Below are 22,554 nucleotides of genomic sequence, written 5' to 3' on the forward strand. Positions count from 1 at the left end.
GATGTGTCAAATCAATACTCCTGGCAACTCCGTTGCTTGGTAGTTAAGGGACAATAACCTCATCCTCAATGTGTTGATTATTGAATCATCACCCTAAGGTTGATCGTGCTACCTAGTCCATATTTCTGGTGCACTCCTCGATCAATGAGTTAGGATTGTGTCAACCCCTAACTTATTTGATCACATCATCTTGCCCCGAAAGCAAGATTGTTCTCGAGCTTAATAACATATTGGTGGTTTCCTGAATAACTTCTCGGAAGTATCACCAGGTCATCACCTGACCGCGATATTGAGCTAGTGATCAAGTTTGGTTTCTTGTAAACCATCCCTTCTCCAAGCATCTGTGTTGGATACCCCTGAGCTAGTTGGCTAAGCTAAATAACAATTTGGAGAGTTGGAAGATAAAAGCTTTGCCTAACCTAGTTCATCACAAAGGAATATCATATGTGTGTGTTGAAGAAAGATGATATCTTCATCGATTGATCCTCGTGATCAGTTGTTGAATCTATCTTCTTGTCCAAACCTTGATTTGAGTGTGGGCTATCGTCAAATCAAGTTAGAACCAACGATATTCGTAATGTTGTCTTACTCGTGGTTGTTCCTCGAGCATACACCGTTATATCTTTCGGTTTGACCAATACTATCACCTTCTTCACATAGTTATGGAATCCCAACTATATGTAAACCTAGATGAATTGTTGTTGAGCCCATCGACATCATTTTATCTCCTCCATGATTCATGTTGAACATTAACACTACAAAAAAAGGACACATCCGTGACATTTTGGGCCGAATGATTTTTTTCTGTCATACCTATGACACTTCTATGATGATAATTGTGACAAAACCCGGTATCATCATAGATGTGGTGGGCTCCTACTTCTATGACAAAAAATCATGACAGAAAATGGGCTTTTCGTCCTGGGCGGGCCGGAGACGCAGCTGCATGACATTCTTTGGGCCGTCAATGATGGAAAAAACCGTGGTAGAAGCGAGGGGGAGGAAAATTTCGGGGAGTTCCCGGTTACGGTGGGTGGTCGGGGGCCGAGTGATGCGCGCTTCTGTCGTACACGTACGCGCATGTGTGCGAGGCGTTGGCTCCAACTGAACCCGAGCGAGGCGTTGGGCTCTAACTAAACCCGAGCGATTGCACTGCAGGCTACGCATTACTGAACCCGAGCGATTGATCAATGGCTATTAACTGAACCTGATTGAGTGATTCCTTCGCTACTGCTGCTAACTGAAGCCGGTCGATGCTGCCTCTGGATGAATAGTGAGCGTTGTGGAGGGGTTTGGAGGAACAGTTCCCGGTGGGGGTGGATGAACAGGACCCCGTGGTGTTGCCTCTGGATGAACAGGACCCCGATTGATCGAGCCGGTTGGGGCTGGATGAACAGGACCCCGTGGAGGGCTGGATGAACAGGACCACCCTGTGGAGGGCAGGATGAATAGTAGATGGTAGAGGGCAGGATGAACAATAGCCCGTGGAGGGGTGGTTGAACAGGAGCCCGTGGAGAGGGCTGGTTGAACAGTAGCCGGTGGAGTAGCGCGCGGTGGAGGCTGGATGAACAGGAGCCCGTGGATGAACAGTCGCATTGTGGAGGCTGGAGGAGGTCGACGGTGGATGCACAGTCGCTCGTGGAGGCTGGAGGATGTCACACCCCTCCCGATGAACATGACCCCCGTTTCGACCATAGCGCTCCAACACAAGTCCGTTTCGTCCGTTTTGCGGTACGCCACACCCCTCCCGATCAACAGGACCCCCGTTTCGACCGAAGGAGGTCTGTTTCCTCCATTTTGCGGTACGCCAGACCCCTCCCGGTGAACAGGATCCCGTTTCGAACGTGGCGGGTCGAACACAAGGCCGTTTTATCCGTTTTGCTGTACGCCAGGCCTTGTTTCCATTGCCTGTTCCGTCCAAGCCCTCCCGATGAACACGACCATGCATTCCGTTCCGACGCAGCCGGTTGGCTCCCACGCGTTCCGTTGCCTCCCCATGAACACGATGCATTTCGTTGCCTCCCCATGAACACGACGCATTCCGTTGCCTCCCCATGAACACAACGATGACGTTGTTTCTCCGTTCCGACCCAGCCATGTACACGAGCCCTGGCCGTACGTATGCGCGAGTAGGCGTTCGAGACCCCACCCGTATGTACAAATACATGGCCGTATTTTCTTTCTTGCACCCTGGCCGATGTACGTACATGTACATGCTACATGTGCGCCTCTACTATGACACATGCGCGCCTCTACATCTACCAGTATATATGTACGTACACGTTCACGACCAGAATGACAATGCTACGTACGCTTCGACCAGGTGGGTCCCGACTGTCAGGCACTTCCTTGCATGTGAAGATGTAGCTGGTGGGTCCCAGCAGTCAGGGGCAAATGTTTTTTTCGCGAAATATGGTGGCCTGTCCGGTGGGTCCCTGCTGTCAGGTGGAGGAATAATTATTTTGCCCGTAATAAGGAGGCACTTCCTTGCTGCGGCCATGGACCCAGCTGTCAGCCTCTCCACATGGAGTCCATGTCCGATGGAAGCCGTTCCTTGACCACGTTGACCACGCCGCACCGAGAGCACCAGGGCGGTGGACGACGGTGAGGCCTAGGAAGGGGGCGACGCGGAGCCGGGGAAGACGCGGCAGTGGATGCCCACGCGTAGAGGAGTACGAGGGTTCACTGGTTCGCTACGGTGTGAGGCTGCCGTCGTCGCAGAATAACAGGGGGTGTGGGTGAGTAGAGGGATGGCCTGGCCAGCGGTGGGAATAGTAGGGGGCGGTGAGGCCTCCGCCGCATCGCAGCCAGCCACGGGAGGCAGGAGCACGAGGCACGATCGGCGCTGGTTTGGGCGGCTGGAGCAAGAAGACCAGAGGATGAAGAAATACTACGGTTGTTGGATGGACATCATACGGTCACTGGAGCTAGAATCGTGCATATTGACTAAGTTGACAAAGCCCTCCATCCCCCTCAACTTAGTAGGCCCACAAGTCAGCCTCCCACCAAGGTGGGTCCCAGCTAGCAGGGGGGTATTCATTTTTTTGTGCGTAATAAGGAGGCACTTCCGGTGGGTCCGAGCTGACAGCAGGGGGAACGTTTGTTCGCGAAATACGGTGGCCCGTCGAGTGGGTCCCAGCAGTCAGGGGCAAACGTTTTTTTCGCGATATACTGGTGGGCTTCCGTTGGGTCCCTGCTGTCTGGTGGAGGAATAATTATTTTCCGCGTAATAAGGAGGCACTTCATTGAGGCTGCCGTGGACCCAGCTGTCTGCCTCTCCACGTATAGTATTCTTCTGATGGAATTCGGTTGTTCACCACATTGACCATGCCGCGCCGACAGCACCATGGCGGTAGACGACGGCGAGGCGTAGGAAGGGGACGATGCAGAGCCGGGGAAGACGCGGCAGTGGATGCCCACGCGGAAAGGAGTACGAGGGTTCACGGGTTCAGTTGCGCTGCCGTCGCCGCAGAATAACAGGGGGTGTGGGTGAGTGGAGTGGAGGGATGGCCTGGCCAGCGGTGGGAGTAGTAGGGGGCGGTGAGGCCTCTGCCGCATCGCAGCCGGCTACGGGAGGCAGGAGCACGAGGCACGATCGGCGCTGGTTTGGGCGGCTGGAGCAAGAAGACCAGAGGTTGAAGAAACACTACGGTCGTTGGATGGACATCATAAGGTCACTGGAGCTAGAATCGTGCATATTGACTAAGTTGACAAAGCCCTCCATCCCTGTCAACTTAGTAGGCCCACAAGTCAGCCTCCCACCAAGGTGGGTCCCAGCTAGCAGGGGGTATTCATTTTTCTGCGCGTAATAAGGAGGCACTTCCGGTGGGTCCGAGCTGACAGCAGGGGAAACGTTTGTTCGCGAAATATGGTGGCCCGTCGAGTTGGTCCCAGCAGTCAGGGGCAAACATTTTTTTCGCGATATACTGGTGGGCGTCCGGTGGGTCCCTGCTGTCTGGTGGAGGAATAATTATTTTCCGCGTAATAAGGAGGCACTTCATTGAGGCTGCCGTGGACCCAGTTGTTTGCCTCTCCACGTACAGTATTCTTCTGATGGATTTCGGTTGTTCACCACATTGACCATGCCGTGCCGACAGCACCATGGCGGTAGACGACGGCGAGGAGTAGGAAGGGGACGATGCGGAGCCGGGGAAGACGCGGCAGTGGATGCCCACGCGGAGAGGAATACGAGGGTTCACTGGTTCGGCTGCGCTGCCGTCGCCGCAGAATAACAGGGGGTGTGGGTGAGTGGAGTGGAGGGATGGCCTGGCCAGCGGTGGGAGTAGTATGGGGGCGGTGAGGCCTCCGCGGCAGCATAGCCGGCCACGGGAGGCAGGAGCCGGTGGCACGACCGGCGCTGCTTTGGGCGGCTAGAGCAAGAAGACCAGAGGTTGAAGAAGCACTACGGCTGTTCGATGGACAACGTACGGTCAGTCGAGCTAGAATCGTGCATATTGACTAAGTTGACAAAGCCCTTCGTCCCCGTCAAATTAGTAGGCCCACTATACTGGGTCCCAGCTAGCAGGGGGAGTATTCATTTTTTTGTGCGTAATAAGGAGGCACTTCCTTGTGTGCGAAGATATAGCTGGTGGGTCTGAGCTGTCAGCGGCGGTAACGTTTTTTTCGCGAAATACAGAGGCCGTTTCGGTGGGTCCCAGATGTAAGGTGGAGGAAATCATTATTTTGCGCGTAATAAGGAGGCATTTCCTTGCATGCGGCCGTGGACCCAGCCGTCAGCCTCTCCACGTACAATCCGCTTTAGATGCATGTCGGTCGTTGACCACGCTGACCACGCCACGCTGAGAGCACCAGGGCGGTGGACGACGGCGAGGCCTAGGAAGGGAACGACACGGAGGCATGCTAGACTCGGCCGTTGTTTTTGTTTCCCACGCGGAGGGGAGTACGACTGTACAAGGTTTTACTAGTTCTTCTGTCGTCGCCGGAGAATAACAGCAGGTGTGGGTGAGTAGAGGGATGGCTAGGCCAGCGATGGGAGTACGGTGGGGCGGTGAGGCCTGCGCGGCAGCACAGGCGGCCGCGGGGAGGAGGGAGCAGGCAGTCTCGGCGGCGCTTGTTTGAGTGGCTGGAGCAGGAAGAGCAGAGATTGAAGAAGCACGACGGCCGTTGGATGGACATCCAACAGTATACAGGTCATCTGTGGAAAGCCTCAATTCTGTGGAAAACAGCATACAGCCCATCTGCCATTATTTCAAATAATTTACAGCCCATTTGCTAATTCTTACGGGGTTTTTGGAGCCCATATTCTTTATATTAGCATTACAGCCCATATTGTGGCCACGGTTAAAAAAATATACGAAATTTTGCATATGTCGGTGCGTTCTGAACTGTTTTTAATCCCGAAATTTCGAGTCACATTCAGACTGATTTTCTCGAAATGAAAATCAATGCAATTTAAAATCTCGAAATGAAAAAAGATATTTGAAAATAATTGCCGGTTTGACGTGTTTAAAAAATGTACAACCCATTTCTCATTACTAATATGCCATTTTCTCGGCCAGCCGAATGAAGCTCTCCTCATCTTGAAAGATTTGCAGCCCAACAGGCCTGATAAAGCGACCTACTTGACAAATCACAAAAGAACTGGGCTAGCCATTTTCAGAAAGAAAAAAAAAACTACTGGGCTGGTCTGTGGTAAACATAAAAGAAAAGGCTGTCTAGACAGGCCAGAGTGTCCCGCAGAGCCCAGTTGACACCCTGCTTCCCTCTCAAAAAAATTAGATAAATGCCACTCCAATTATGACGATTCATAAAAATGCCATTGCAATTTACAAACTTTGAAAAATGCCACTGCAATTTTTGCAAACTTTGAAAAACGCCACTACAGCTTGCCAACTTTGAAAAATGCCACTCCAGACTTCGAAAAATGCCACTAGAAATGGCATGAAATGTCATTTTTCAAAGTTTGGAGATTGCAGTGGCATTTCTCGGATACACCAGATGTGGAGTGGCATTTATCAAATTAACCCAAAAGAAAAATAACTAGGCGAGCTGCTGGGTCCCTGGTGTCAGCCGCCCGTTGTGCAATTCTCTCGTTTATTGACTACGTTGACAATGGCATGTGACCCAGATGTCAGAAATCCACTAGTAGGAGCCATTTTTTATTGGGTTGAAATAAGGAGGCACTTGTTTGCGTACTGCCATGACCTTGGCGGGTCCCTGCTATCATCCTCTCCGCGTACAATCATCTCCTGATTGTGTACGCGTCAACTTACTAGGCCCACAAGTCAGCCTCTAAACCGTGGAGGACAAATACAACCCATTTAAAAAAATAACAGCCCATTCCATACGTTCAAATGGAAAGTTCAACATTCAGAGCAAAGTAACAGGTCTGATCCACATATAGAGTACTGAACTTCCACGTTGACAACCATCATAGCCAAGTTAACTATCTACTCCCACTAACACTCTAGTAGCATACAAGTACTAACTTACTCTTAGCTAACTAGACGATGCTGGCCGCCATCTGCTGTCCATGCTAAACACCTGCACCGGCATCCTCCGCCTCGCCTCGGACTTGCCAGAGGTGCGATAGGGTGCGTTGCTTGCGCACTTTGGCCCTTTCCATGCCGGCGTGGTCCACCGAAGCTTCCGCTTCCAAGCGGGAAACCCACTTGACGAGCTGGTAGTAAAAATCGGTGTCGCGAACACGTGCGTGCCCGACAGCCTCCAGGGCTATTTGCCGGGCGCCAGCCTCCATGTAGTCGGCCCAGTTGCGGGCGCTCTGCTCGCGACTCAGAGTGTCAGTCCGCTGCTGCTCCATGTCTCGCTGGCGGCGCAAATCGGCGATACGCTGCTCCTCCGCCAGGCGGTCGCGCTCCAACAACTCCTTCTCCTCCGCCATGCGGTCACGCTCCAACAACTCCTTGATCTCCGCATTGCATTCTAAAGACAGATATAATGCCTCCTCCCTCCGTCTACCTTCCGGTGAAAACCCGAACACTAGTTCCGGCGGTGACCGCCTCCGGCGTCGCCTACCGCAGACGTGGTGAGCGACGTCAGGCCGGTGGGGGCTTATGAGGATATGGCGGGTTGGGTCACGGTGGCATCTGAGGAGGCTGGGAAACAGTACTTATAGGCGGAAGGTAGCGTGACGGTCATCGAAATCCAATGCATAATGGCTTAGCGCACCAGCTTGCCATGGAAAACTAGAGAAACTAAAATTATGACTGTGCCGTCCCATCCCGTTTGGGTTGCACGCCGGCATGGAGGTCAAACGAGTGCACTCGAATCATCTCCCTCCTTGTCAATAATGATTCCACGGATTTAAAGCGTATCTTTTTTCGCATCAGTTAGCTGCCTTAATTATGGCCGGCTGCATGCAGGCACTCAGAATCGCTCGCAGGCAGTACGCGAAGCAGCATGCAACGAGTCGCAGCCAAGGGCACGCATGCAGCCACTTAAATCGCTGGAATTGATTAGGCTTAAACTTCTGCGTGCCGTTAATTATTGCCATGCCTTGGTCTTGCTGCTTTGCTTACGGGACTAATAAATCCCGGACGGAGGGAGTACCTTGGTTGGTGAGAGGTTTGAATTAAGCCCCGCAAACTGGAAAGGAGGTACTAGTACGTGCGTGATCCGCTATTTATTCATGTAGGATCGAGTAGGTCGTTTCTTGAATTGAGCCCTGCTAACTGGGAAGGAGGTAGTACGTGCGTGATCCACTATTTATCCGTGTAGGATCGATAGTGTAGCTTGTTAGTTTCTTCAGAGGTAGGCATTTTTATCCATGTAGGATCGATAGTGTAGCCTATCAGTTTCTTCAGAGGTAGGCATTTTTATTCAAAAAACTGCCACAACGCATCTTGCGTCGCAAATAAAACTGCCAGGAGCGCATTTGTAGGCTAGCTAGTGATCGATCAGTAACTTGTAAACACTGAGCGAACAGAGATAAGTAACTGTTAATGCATCTCAATGATTGACAGATCATATACAAATATGTAGCTCCAAAAGCAAAGATCAGCCACTTCGGATCTTGCGTCACATCTAAAACTAACTAGTACGATTCCCATACATAAGATCAACATGTTAATGCATCTCAATGATTCACAGATCATATACAAATATGTAGCTCCAAAAGCAAAGATCTAGAAAAAAACATCTGTTCTTCCTACTAACATGGATGCTTCTCTTGGCCAACATTCAGTACAGAATGAAAGACAAATTTGTTTGTGAAGTCTACAATTCCTCTTGCAAACGGAAGTGGTTTTGCCAACAGCTGGAACCATGAGAATGGACCACACATGATGGAGGAACATCCACTGCAATATGATTTGGTCTTTCTCTCGATCACACAGCGAGACTATTTTTGGAATACAAACTTTAACTTAGGCAAAATGATGCCCATTGTATAATCACAACAAAGAAATGAAGCACCTAGTGTTGCCCAATAAATAGTACAATACTACTTTTCTGCAGTCCATGAAGTGACTATCCAATCTTTCTGTGTCTATTTTCAAATGGCACTGCATGCAGTGACTATACTATTCTCTGGTGCAGTTCAACCAAAATTGCGGGCACTTTGTTTGTTTGCTTGCCAAATAGCAACGAGAAGACATCTCTGTCTGCACAAATATCAAGTAGCTAGTAAACATATACCACACCTTGTATTTTAGGTTTAAACATGTCTCTTCTGCTTAGCATCTGTCATGTTGTGCACTGGACAATCTGATACAGTTATGTTTTGCCCTGGACAATTTCATAATGAATTGATTTGCTGGTTCAGAGCAGAAATATAGCGCCTATTCTTCATCAGACAAAGGATATCCATGTTCGCAGTGATGGAAGAGGTGAAACCGATACAACCGAAATTGAGCATCCAATCATTGAATCCTGTCCTGCACCTCCAATGTAGGTCCACCCTGCCAATAAATTCACATGCAAACCACTAGTATTACTATGTAATGACAGTACAAAAAGAGTAGCAAGATAGTAGCAAACCATGTACCTTCATAATGAACAGCTCATAGTGCCACCAATTGGATATAAAGGTTTGGAAAAAAAATGCTCCTAATGTTGAACTAGTTGGACTTTTTGTGCAGTTCCACTAAAATCGAGCATCCCTGTTTGCATAGATATTGAAAGTGTCATTACTCTAAAAGTGGCACTAGTTGAAGCATAGACTCACAAATATAAGCATTCCAATTTCTTAATGGGAAAAGGTAGCAATATTGTTTCTAACCACCTGTTTGAAGGAATAAATAAAGCAACAGCGGCTGATGTTAGGAAGGCATACATAGTTTTTTCTGGAAAAGTGAGCCATTCCTGACCATTCCTCTTCTTTTAAGCAAATTTTGTGCAGTTCTACTAAAATAAAATGCCATCACCGCCTTGACAATTTAGTGACACTGTACAAAAGGAAATGACTTAACATTACATCATGATGTCAGGTATGTAGTCGACATGCATTAGAGACAAACATACAGACCTCCTCAAGAGAACAGCCGGAGGAGGTGTCCACTCTTGACCTTTCCTCTTGTCTTCATAATTGTCTGTGCAGTTTAACCAAACTAAAATGACATCAGTGCCTTGGCATTTTGGTGACACTGTACAAAAAAATTAACTTATTTCATGAAAGTGAGGTATGTAATCTATAAGCATTAACAGTGCAAAAGATCTGAAGGTAGTAACAAGTTTCATCGTTGGTATACTGGCTGTGCAACAGCATTACAATGCCTTAGCTGAAAAATCTTTAATACATCCACAATCAATAGCTAACCCTGAAATAATCCAGTGACATTAAATGGCATTGCTTAAATTTATGGGTGGCATTAGACTGAGAGCGGCATAAGTTAAATGTGGCATCACTTTAGCAGTAGCATTGCTTGACTTGAATGCTGGCGTTATACTAACAGTAAAAAGAGGGGCAATAAGATCATGGGAGGCCCATTTGGACAGTGGGCGCACCAGTACTATGTACCTCCACGGACGCAGAGTGGTGAGGGAGGTATGGTTGCCCAGAGCAACAAATATCCAGGTAGCATATGTGGATTATGTCCCATTTTTGTTCTCTTTAGCCACCTTTTTCCTATGCGAGGACAACAAACCGATCGACCTGGTCATTCTCTATTGCGTTGTCATGCCTTTCTACCCTTCTTTAACCAAGAGACACGAGACTCGTTCCTTAGCTACTGATTTTCCCCTTTTCAACCTAGATGCGGGTTCGATGCCTACTCTCTTGGACAGTAGAGTCTCCCTTCCTTTCCTTATTCAACCCAGACATGGATTAGTCTGCATGAAGTAGGGTTTCCTTTAATAGTGCAAATTATGGTTTTTGTCTGCGTGGCGAGCAGAGCAGAGGATAGCAAATTCGGAAGATGGTGGAGTGGAAAAAGATCCACATGCAACGACGTGGTAGATGGGGTAATAGAACAAGGTTATGGTTCGAAAAGAGGTAGCATACCTGAGGGTTGGCGGGAAGTGGCTTCGCTCGTGGTCGTCATCCTCCGCACAAACTACGGCAACAAGCTTGGGGACGGAGGCCAACCCGCGTGGGCGCTAGGTCTGAGAGGACGGCCTTGTCGTCAGTGCGTGACATCGCTCGCCGACGACGGGTGCGTCAACGCTGCATGTCCTTTTCTTCCCCGGCGGATCTGTGACCACCGGTGAGGAGGGAGAGAGGGGCTGTCTTTTTTAGATCTGGAGAGAGGGTGGTAGTGTGAGAAGCAAGTGGGCAGCCCTTAGCAAGAAAGCGCTCAAGCTCCAGCCTATATATCTTTTTTATACTACTATTACTAGAGGTGGAGTAGTGGTAGAGTAGTTTATATTTTATCTGCGTACAATACCAGTTAGTCGTGCTTCAAAACTGATCGGCACGCCATTAAAAAAATAAAGGTCGATAACTAATGCGGCACCTCGGGCCAACACGGCCAGATCGCATTTTGCACGAGAAATTACACACCATGTTTCATTGACATGTGGTGCCTTTCCAACATATCAGTGAGACGACGGCGAGTAGTAGGAGTATTTCCGAACGGATGTGTAGGCCGGGGTGCCTCTTCGTGAACCGTGGCAAACTCGCAACCGTCCACCGACTCTTCGCCTTTCCCTCTCGATTTGGAACTGCTGTCGCACGCTCTTCCTCTCCCTCCTCCATTTTCCTTCAGCCCTTCACCCTCTCTTCTGCCATTGTTCGATCATCTTCTCCATGTAGGGAATAGGCCGGAAACGACCCCGTTATTCTTGCCCCGACCTAAAAGATGACGTGGTGGAGGAACTCATTCATCGGTGCGACGTCATCACGTTGTCTGGCATGGAAGGTTCATTCAAGCCCATTCTCGACTCAACTAATAACATCATTACAAAGAACCCAAGAGTTAAGGACCGGTTTGATCTCCCCTATATTTTTCGCCGTGACCCTGATGACTGGCGCTGGCACGACAGAGGCCTCGCCCTGTGCCAGTTGATGCCGCTTGATAATGATACGTATGATGTTAAGATGCCATCGCTTGAGGACAAGGCTTAGGCGGGCGCAAATGGAGATTGGGTTGTTTACATTGGGTCCAACTGCGAGTGGGAACTTGTGAATGTGTACACTCGTGACCGGGTTCCACTTCCAAAAATCTCAGCAGACTGCCCAGAGGTTAAGCACATTGTTATTGTATGCACGTTCAAATATGATCATGGTGACTGTCTTCTACGGAAGATAGCAATTTGTCGAGTTCCCAACCGCTCTTGGAATTACAACAACTATCAAGTTGTTGCTATCTTCGACAAGCTTGTTGCCGTCCTTCGTGGTTCGACTCGATGGATATTGCTCAAAAATCAGTTTCTGTACACGGATGAGTACTGTGATGCAATTCAATACGAGGGCCTTGTGTTTGCTGCCACCACTCGTGGCACTGTTTTTGCATGGGATCCTCGTAGTTTTGGTACATTTGTCTTCCACCATAATTATAATTGTTTCATCCACATGCATGTGGGTTAACAAGTTTCCCTTTACTAATTAACCTTCTTCTTGTGTTTCCAAGGTCCTGTGAACATCCCACCACCTATACTTGAAAATTTTAATAACCAAGGGGGAGATGACGATGGTGATGATCACGATCATGAGGACGAGCAGAACCCATATACTCAGTGGCGCCTGGCAACTAATTCCGATGGATCACCTCTTCTTGTGTGTATACAGCCCACTAATGATGTTACTACTAAGGAAAAAGGTGTAGTCTCCCATGGTCGCACTCTCCGGACCTATTCCAACACCCGTTGCATGGTATTCGGGATGGATACTAGTGTGCTAGCGCCAACTCCTTCTCCCTGGTACAGAATTGATAGTCTTGGAGAAAACTCGCTCTTCCTTGGACAAAACTATCCGATGATGGTGAAAGGCAATCCAACTGCTGTTGACGCAACGTTAACAGTACCATTTATGAGAAGCAATTGTGTCTATACCTCGAACATTTGGGTGGTTCCCTACCCTGGTACTGATATAGTAGGCCGCTTCAGCCTGGATGATTAGTCCTGCGTTGGTTTCCAGATCGACAATCGACGGCCCGTCCCAGAGAATCACTTGTGGTCCAAAGCAAGAGTTTCCAACGCCGAGGAATGGTTGAGTTGAAGTTCATTTCATTGCTTGTTATTTGTTGTGTGGTGAAAACTTTAGTGTTTATAATGTATCCTCATTGTCGATGTGGGTTGATGACCTGTTGTATGTAATAAAATGATATGCGTGTGATAAACTTACTAAATTTATGAATGGCTTTTGAGTCGCTTCTCTAAATTTGTACTAGCTTCACATGCTTCGTGCGTCGGGCGGGTGTTTTTACTGTAGTCATATGTTAATGTGTTCGCTGTACGTAACCAGCACCTCGAATCCTCGATACTAGTACTATATAGTAGGAGTAAGTAGTAGGAGTAGTAGGGTGGCATGGGCCAGAACAAGCATTCATGTCCAGGAGTACGGCACATGCCACGACCACGACATCCATCTGACACCATATTATTTCTTGGAGTCCATGCTAGAGCAATCTCTTCAACCTCGTCGTTTCTCTAACTTCAGCCATCGCGCGGCGGGCGAGGTGGGGGTTTGCCGATAGTCGGTTTCCTTAACTGCGGTCGCACTTGTAAGGCCAACACCAACGCACGACCCCAAACGCACCTCCATTTTGCACGAACTCCAACGATAATTTTGACTAGAAAAGCAAGACCAAAGAAAACAAGAACCACAAGAATACATTTTACTACTCTTGTAAGTTGGATTAGTGCCTTCTCGATGCATTCATTGTTGATCTGCGGAGGCTCGATCTTGCGTATGTGCTAGCTAAAAGTGATAGAACATCTACTAAATTGCGCTCTATCAATATACGGATGTACTCTTCTTCCCAATACAAAAACTTGCATCCATTCTACTCCCTCCCTTGCACAATACATGCCTTCTATTTGTCAAAATATATATGTATCTAGACATGTCTTAGTATATAGGTACATCCATTTTTGGACAAATGGAAGTCAAGTATTTTGGAACGGTGGGAGTACATAATAAATTTTTTAAGTTAGCACAACTAGTCTAATCCGAGAGAAGAACCGAAGATTTGGTCGGGTTCTTCCTCATTTTGCCGACACGTGGGACATCCAGCATCCAGGTCGTGTCATGAAAGAAAATAGAGTGGTAGTTGAAGCCACGAGATGTGCATCTTGGGTTAAACTGTAAATAGAATCTTACTACTCTTGAGTAACTCCAAAAGCGGCCATCGAAGATCTTTATTGGATTTGTTTTTCATCACCAGCACGTCGAAGTGAAAGATGTGCAGGTTCAGTGGGTCCTCTTGCGTTTTCATTGACATGTGGGGCCGCATGTGAGCAAACAAACGATGGGCTCCGCGCGTCCGCTGGCTAGCTGAGAAGAGAGATAGAGGAGGGTTGAGCACGGACTGCAGGAAATTTGTTCTACATACCTCGATATAGTGGGGTGGCATGGGCCATTACTAGCATTCACGTCTAGCAGTACGGCACACGCCACCCACACAAGTCCCATCTGACACCAATTTTCTTGGAGTCCGTGCTACAGCCATCTCTTCTCCCTCCTGTTTTCTCAGCCATCGCCCGGTGGGTGGGGTGGGGGTTTGCCGATAGTCAGTTTGCTCAACTGCGGTCCCACTTGTAAGTGAAAATGCAACACCGCACGCATTCCCGCTTGAGTGGCGTGCCGGACCAACCGTGTGGGGGTGCGACACGCACACGGCAGGGTTTTCCTTTTGAACTCGTAACTTGTAAAATTTGGTTCTGCTCCATGGCGCGACCGATAGATAGAAAATAACGATTTTGCCTAGAGTAGTGAGAAGTTTGGTTCTGGCGCCGTTCATGCATGGAGTACGTACAAAAATTATGAAGTTGATGTGAAAGGTAAGATAATTACTGTAGTATCATATACTACTACATGGATTTGACGGAAAGATAAAAATACATACGGATCCATCAACATTCAACGACATCCTCATGCCGTAGTGCGCCGGGTCACCAACCGACGTGTCAGGAGCAGCGGCGTTGGCGGCGAGCTCAACGTGCTTCTGAACAGTGCCGTCCAAGGTTGCCCTGCGCTCCAAGAAGGCCAGCGTCCTATCGTCCTCCTCTTGCATGTAGTAGTCCTTGTGGACGATTTGCGCGTAGACTTGGGTGATTATGTCGATGGTGTCTTGCTGCGCCAGGCGTTGTGCGGCGAGCGCGACCTCGAGGTGGACATTCTCCGGCGCGACGGCGGGCAGTCGCAGGGCCACTAGTGCGTCGAAGAGGTTGTTACCATAGTGGCCGTTGAGGGTGGCGTCTATCGCAGAGCCTGGGCGTGTCAGCTGGAGGCTTACGTCAAAGTCATCCCTAAGCTTCTTGACGACGGTGAACTTGTCGAGGAAACCGACGAGGACCTCGTCGAACAAGGAGAAGAAGCTGTCATCCAAGCGGCCCCTCGCCCTGGTGGCCTCAAGCAATACTACCTGGAGACGTTCCTTGGTGCCAGGCCGCAGGCCGGCGTCGTGGACCATCTGGCACAGCCAGCTGATGCTCGCGATCATCGCCTCCATGGGTCTAGCGTAGCTTCTAGTCAACTGATCTTGCGATTCGAGTGATCACTCAGCCGTTGGTTAGCGTGCGTAGGTGCGTAGGATTTGGTACTACTCCTCGGCCCTCTACTGCACCTGCCTTTGGCTGTATGATAGGTGGGCCAGCCACCCCCTGGGGCCATGTGTCATTCACCCAAAGGCAGTTGCTGTAAGTCAATGAAGCTGCGCCCCCCTCCGTGCCGGTGCAGTATAGTCATCTCACCGGACCTCTAGTTGGGGCCAAACGAGAGAAGTTTGATATTTACTGGTTTATTGGTCCCCTTTGCATTTTGCGCCAAGTTTTGACCTTTGATTTAACTAATAAAATGTTAATGCGTTTAAACAAAAATGTTGTGTAAGTCACATTACGAAAACCAAATAATCCCAAAATACTTATGCACGGTGCATTAACTCCCTCCTAGTTTCTTATTTCGTGACATATCAACCAATGAGAGATGTGGGCCGTGCATGCTTTCAATGACTTGAGACTTCCAAACATGACATGCAGTGTTTAGTTCATTGCATGTAATCCTATTAGTACTCTAGTTAGGAGTAGCAAAACACATTAAGTTCTCTCGCTGATAGGAATAAAACACCATGTATTTACTTACATAGGGAGTAGTACATTTTTGGTGACATGCATTACTAGATATTGCTAGTCAAATACTAAAATCCAGATGGACGTGGTAGTACTCCTAAATCCAGATGGTGGTGCTACTAGTACTAGTAGTAGTACTACCAATGTAGTAGTAGGAGTACTAGCACTGTACTACCCGTTGGTCAAATTATTACGTGCTGCTCCTCACAGTGAAGTGACAAGACCCTGCGTCGGAGATGACACCTGAGTATAGGCGCCGTGTTCGGCATACCATAGCCAGCCTCACCGTCTGCAGACACTATCATCATGGCTGTAGAGCTAGCCTACTTACAACTAGCCCTGTTCGACATAATTTCCCATGCGTAGATGCCCGTGCATTGCATGGAACACCAAGATTGGGGGTGGACTGATCCGGCAGCGGCCATTGCACCAGATTTTTCCACGGCCTTCAACTCCTAGATGTGGTGGGGAGGAGATGAGTCTGATTGTGAGAGACAAGGAGTTGTTTGTAAATAGGGAACAAGTGCGGGCATCTTTTTGCAAAAATGGAGAAGCTTGGTTTGTATGCGTCAGATCTAGATCCGATGGCTATTGGTGAAAGATGGGAGGCACAACATCATCACCAACTCAGGACCTGTTTGATTCGCAGGATTTTGAAAACGCAGGAATAGAACACGACAATAATACAAATTTTAAACTGATATTACAAATGTTATGAGTAATACTGCACCTACGAAGAGGGAATTACTAGGAAGTTTACATAAGAACTTTCGTTACTTTAGGTGGATGCAGCATTACTGTACAAACTAAAATCCACTGACCTGACAAGTCACTAATGGGCAAATAAGTTTTCGAGTCTCTGGCCACTTGATGTTTCAAAAAAAATTCAGCTTCTGTGGAGACTTTGTCATTTAGGCTTAGACGCTTGCGGTGATCAGCACGCCATTCATTGTTGCGCTAGAGAATGCCAAACCTCATTACCTTGAGCACACTTGCCTCCAGAACAAAGAACCTGGCCAATTTAATCTCAGATGTGTTGCCTTGGTAGTCGATCAAATAAATTTCTGTAAGATGGAGATCAAGGCATTCGATGAGATTGTTATAGTGCAGCACATTTTTCACTTTCAGGTCTTTTTTATCTGCAAAAGAAGAAAACATATTAGAGCAGCTGGTTGTATAAGATTGTCGTGTCATCAAGAGGTACCAATATCAGTCGCTCATACGATAGGTTTGGCTCGCTAGTGATATTTTTTCACTCTCTCTCTCTCTCTCTCTCTCTCTCTCTCTCTCTCTCTCTCTTTGTTTCCTCCCATTTAACTAGGAGCACGTGAAGAGCTTGGGCATTTGTTGCCTTCCACTATGCGGCTGATGCCATATTTCGCAAAAGTATGCCACATAACATGCATCGATGTCAAATCAAAAGATTTTGGCACCGCTCTCACGATGTGAGAGAGTTGGCACTGCTGTGCACATAGACCCACATGTATAAACAAATCAACCAAACCAAATACACCAGCCTCTCACTCTCCCAAACAAGTGTTTTTTTATTGCCTCAGTCCTCTCTCTCTCCCACGCAGTGTTTTTTCATTACGTGAGTTAATTTGGCACCAGAGCAAAGTAGGTGATCCAGATTGGGACACCAGGTGAGCAATGGAGGGGCATCGATGCCAAATGCATCACAAGTGAATTTGGCACATGTTTTGGCCTACATAGCCCACTTTTGTAATACTACCTCGTATTTAGTATAAAATTTTAACAATAGATTTACCTAAGAAAATGCCAATGCATGTCACTAAAAATTACACCATTTGAAATTATGTTCAAATACGAATCCAACGATATAGTTCTTAGTGACATGCATTAACATTTTGTCAGTTAAATCTATGGTCAAATTTTGATACTACAGAATTGGAAGAGTAAACCAGGACGGAGGTAGTACTTGCTCTTAGGGTAACCATAGAGTTACTGGAGTAGTCTAAGTTACTTTCCACTATGACTAGCCTAGGCTACTATAGTAGTACAGCATAAAAACGACGCAGGTGATCACGTGAGAAAAAAATACTAAAAACATTTCTTTGGGTGCAGTGCGTAGATGCAATTTTGAACACTACACTTGTCATCGTAATTTGGTTTCAACTTACTAGCGTGCGGGGTGCTGCCCCGAGTGTTTTCAACTTTGTTTACTTCACCGCGTGTCAGATGGGCCTCTAGTTTACTTATTTTCACCCACTACCACATGGGCCAGCACACGAAGATACATAACACGAGCTGACAAGGCAGCATGTGGATTGGTTGATCGGTAAACTAAACAATATACGGAGCTATACGTTGACACAGTGAGCGTATAATCCGTCGGTATAGGGAGTTCGAGTGAGAGGTGTGGCCCGTGAGACATAACAGAGAGAGAGAGAGAAAGAGCTACTCCTTCCGTTCGATAATGTAGTTCCAACATTTTTTGAAGTCAAACTTTTGAAAATTTGACCAAGTTTATAAAGAAATTACTTATATCTACAATACCAAAGATAAATCATAGTATGAAGTACGTACATGTTGTGATGAATCTAATGATCGTTCCAGATGTAAATGTTTTTCTCCACATATACCTGGTCAAACGTTTCTGAGGTTTGACTTTTCAAAACATCCATATGCTTATGGACGTGACAGAGTCCCTAACAAGAGAGAGAGAGAGAGAGTGAAAAAAGTGTGTGTGCGTGTGTGAAAGATACATGGACAACACACGATAAAAGTAGAGAAAAAGCATGCGTGTCTTATGCAAACATATCACACATGCATCTTCGACAATGGAGGCAAGGTGAGGAGATAGTGTGTGGTTGTTTGGAACCGAGAGAGCAAGACCCCTAGCATGTGGCCAAGAGGGGACAAACAAGGGAGAGAGGTCGAGAGAGACGTACGGAGAAAATGCAAACATGGGGAGGAGAGAGTGTATGTTTGTCATAGAGAGATCCCCTGGAGATCGTGATGGGACTACATGGGTGGGAGATCGAGTGACAAGGTGTGTGCGCAATAGAAGATGCCTCGAGAGATATCGAGATGGACGTATAGATGGAAGGAGACAATACATGTGTTCCTGATGGCTAGTAAGAGATAATCATACTTAGGAGGGGGGGGGGAGTGTTTGCGCCTATGATGGATTGAGGGATTATGGTACTTAGGGGGGTGCGTGTCACATGGAGAGAGAACAAGGGCGGAGAGTGTTGGATGGGTCTATATGTATAGCGCCAGCAAGACATGTGTATGTGTGAACTAGGGAGATATAAGGCCAGTTTGGCTTGCGTCTTGAGCATCTTTTGCCTGGCCTGGGTTCCCTTGCACTTTAATTAGCCTGGCTGAACTCCAGACACTGCAAGTAGCCTGGCCCAGGCGACCGATTTCAAACGCCTGGTCATGCCTAGTCGTGTGGCCACGAGGCTAACAGCAACATGGATGGATGTTAGCATTAAATAATTGATGCATGGATTGATTGATGGGACGTTGATGCTTTGCCTGGCCAAGGCATGAACCAAATGCTTCAGCACCACACAAGCCTGGCCAGGCAGAAATATTTTACATCTCACGTCCACACCAGGCAGTACCGACCATCAAGGCATGAGGGTCAGGTCACAAACCAAACTGACCAATAAAGTTTGAGAGAGATTGAGGAGCCCCGATAAGGCTGAGTGGTGCATCAGATAGCTAAGAGGGGGAAAGAGATATTCCATCCACTCGATAATGCGGTGCATGTAAATTTTTTGTAAGTCAAACTTTGGAAACTTTGATCAGGTTTACGCAAATGTTATTTATATCTACAATATCAAAGATACATCATACAAAATTACATCTCATGGTGAATCTAATGGTATATGTTTGCTGTACTAGATGTAATTCTTTTTCTCCACGTACATGGTCAAACTTTGTGATGTTTGACTTTTCAATAAATCTATATGCTATGGACCGAGGAGAGTGCCTCAGTCGAGACAGATCAAGTGCGTGTGAAGGAGCATGAGTAAGTGTGCCAAAATAGTATGTGTGGGAAAGAGAAAGTGACAACAAACGATAAATTAGAGAGGAGTGTGTTTCTTCGTTTCTTATGCGTAAACCTGAAGATAGCTAGTGTGTGATTGTTTGCAACGAAGAGAGACACCCCTGTAGCACATGTCCAATAGAGGTGTGGCCAACAAGGAACAAAGGTCGAGAGGGACACATGGATGGCATGGACGCATGGGGAGGGAGAGAGGGTGTGTTTGTGATAGAGAGATCCTGTCGAGATCGTGAGGGGACTATATGTGTGGGAGATCGAGGGAGTGCGTGTGCGATAGAAAGATGCCCCGAGAGAAATCGAGATAGACCATGCACATGTTTGTGATGGAGACTAAGATTAGCTAGTCATATACATATAGGGGGACTGCGTGTGCCTACAATTGAGTGAGAGACCATCATACTTGGCTAGCTGGGCATGAGATTGTGTGTGTGCGTGTGTGAGATGGAGAGAGAATGAGGGGGAGAGATAGAGTTTTAGATGGGCCTATCGAGTGCGAGTGAGATATGCATGTGTATGTGTGACCCAGGTGGATGGAGAGTGTGAGAGAGGGGGGAAGAGCTCCGAGACAACATAGTGGTGCGTGAGAGAGTTACAGGCAAAGAGCCAAGGAATCTGTGTGCGTACGATGAGTGCACCCAACATATCTAGCTTGGACTACCTAGAGTATCATACATAGTGTGCGAGAGAGACCTATAGATGGTGTATATATGCATGCGAACTAGAAAGACCCCCCCCCACACACACACAAAGAGAGAGAGAGAGAGACAGATGGAGAGAAAGGGAGAGGGATGAACAAGGTTTTTGTGTCGGATGCATGCGACAGAGTTGAAGATTGTCAGAGAGAGAGAGAGAGAGAACAGGAGTTCGGGAGAGGGGGAGGTCGCGTTTTATGCATCAAAGACTGATATAAACCATGTTTCCATATAAACTGGCATTCAAATATTTAAATTGGAGAACATGTTGTTTGCAATCCACACATGAACGAATATATGCATATATCAAACAAGTTCATTAATTTGACTTCAACATGTTGACGGAGTACTATAATACTGTACAACATGCTACTCGATTGAGGTGTTCAATTTTGGATTTAGTTCACTATTTTGACCTACTGAACGAGCTATTTCACTGAATCGAGATATTTCATTTTGGGTTTGATTCATGTTTTTGAGTGGGTCAACTATTTGTCATATAGTAAATCGCTAGCAGCGAGCACGTAAAAACACATTACTCCCGAGCATCATCTCTCCATCTAAAAAGAAGTGGCAAGCTAATATTTCAAAATTTGATCCAAATCGACTTGGTAAGGTAGACGTGGATGCTCGTTCTCCCAAAATTTGAACAACCGTTAAACATCCTCTCTGCTCAGTGGAATTCGCCCGAGCAAATAAATGGGAGACGCGAAATTATCGTCCTATGTGGGACACACATCAATTTGCCCATTGTACATCGAGGGTAGGTTCGTAACTTCATCCAAGTGCGCCTACTCCTCGGCCGAAATGACATGTGCCAAATAATTCATAAACCATAGTCGGCAAAACACGCTCTCCTTGCCCGAAATAGCTCGTGCCCACTATTTCAAAACACGCACTCCTCGCCCGAAATCGCTCGCGCCCACTATAGTTCAAAACACGCCCTCCTCGCCCGAAATCGCTCCCGCCCAGAGAAGCAAAGTTACTCTACTATCCCCGACCCTCAGTACACAGACCCAAGCCGAGAAGCCTATAGACAAGGGTAGAACTGTAACTCCCCCTCACATTTTAGACAAATGCGTTCGTAAGACATGGTTTCACTCCCCTCCCAATTTCCCCCACCAGCCCCCATTCATACCTCATGGGCGCCAAATCACCTTCTCCCCGGGAAGCTCCCTTCTCCCGAGCCACGAAACCTCAGCCCCACCTCCATGGCGCCCCCACCGCACCAATTTCACAGCCGACCTCCTCCCTAATGCCGGAGACGCTATCCATTTGCTGTCGTGCACTAGGCCGTGTGCCTCTTACTCCGTGCTGCTGGTGCTGCCTCGATGACGGCCGCGTGAACCATACCGGAGCCAATTCACCCTCGCTATTGTTCACGGCGCCGGAGCGACTCCCACTTCGGATCCGTCCAGAGTCCTGGCGCTGCTTTGGCGTAGCCGTCGACCGTCGTGACATCGCTCTTTCCCTGCCGCCGGTCGCCACCGCAACCGCGCCGGCCTCACCGACTCGGTAGCTGGACCTGCCTACTTCACCATGCCGCCAGATAGGTCGCACCCTCATCTCAAATCACTTTATTTAGGCATCAATTGTCTGAATTTTTATTCTGGGCCAATCGATTTGCAATGGGAAGAAGCACCCCTCGAGGCGGCGGAGCTCCTAGGCTGCTGGTTGGCTGGTGTCTAACATAAGGGTGTGGGGCCGCAAGTTCGTCGCGGAAGCAGTGCTTAGATGGCTATTGAGGGACTCCTGGATTAGGGGGTGTTCGGGTAGCTGAACAATACCTTCAGCCGGACTCCTGGACTATGAAGATACAAGATTGAAGACTTCGTCCCGTGTCCGTATGGGACATTCCTTGGCATGGAAGGCAAGCTTGGCGATGCGGATATTCAAGATCTCCTACCATTGTAACCGACTTTATGTAATCCTAACCCTATCCGGTGTCTATATAAACTGGAGGGTTGTAGTCTGTAGGCAATCAACTCCATATACAACAATCATACCGTAGGCTAGCTTCTAGGGTTTAGCCTCCTTGATCTCGTGGTAGATCTACTCTTGCATTACCCATATCATCAATATTAATCAAGGAGGACGTAGGGTTTTACCTCCATCAAGAGGGCCCGAACCTGGGTAAAACATCGTGTTCCCTTCGTCCTGTTACCATCCGGCCTAGAC

Source organism: Triticum dicoccoides, chromosome 2A (assembly GCF_002162155.2).
Source record: "Triticum dicoccoides isolate Atlit2015 ecotype Zavitan chromosome 2A, WEW_v2.0, whole genome shotgun sequence".
Lineage (NCBI taxonomy): Eukaryota > Viridiplantae > Streptophyta > Magnoliopsida > Poales > Poaceae > Triticum > Triticum dicoccoides.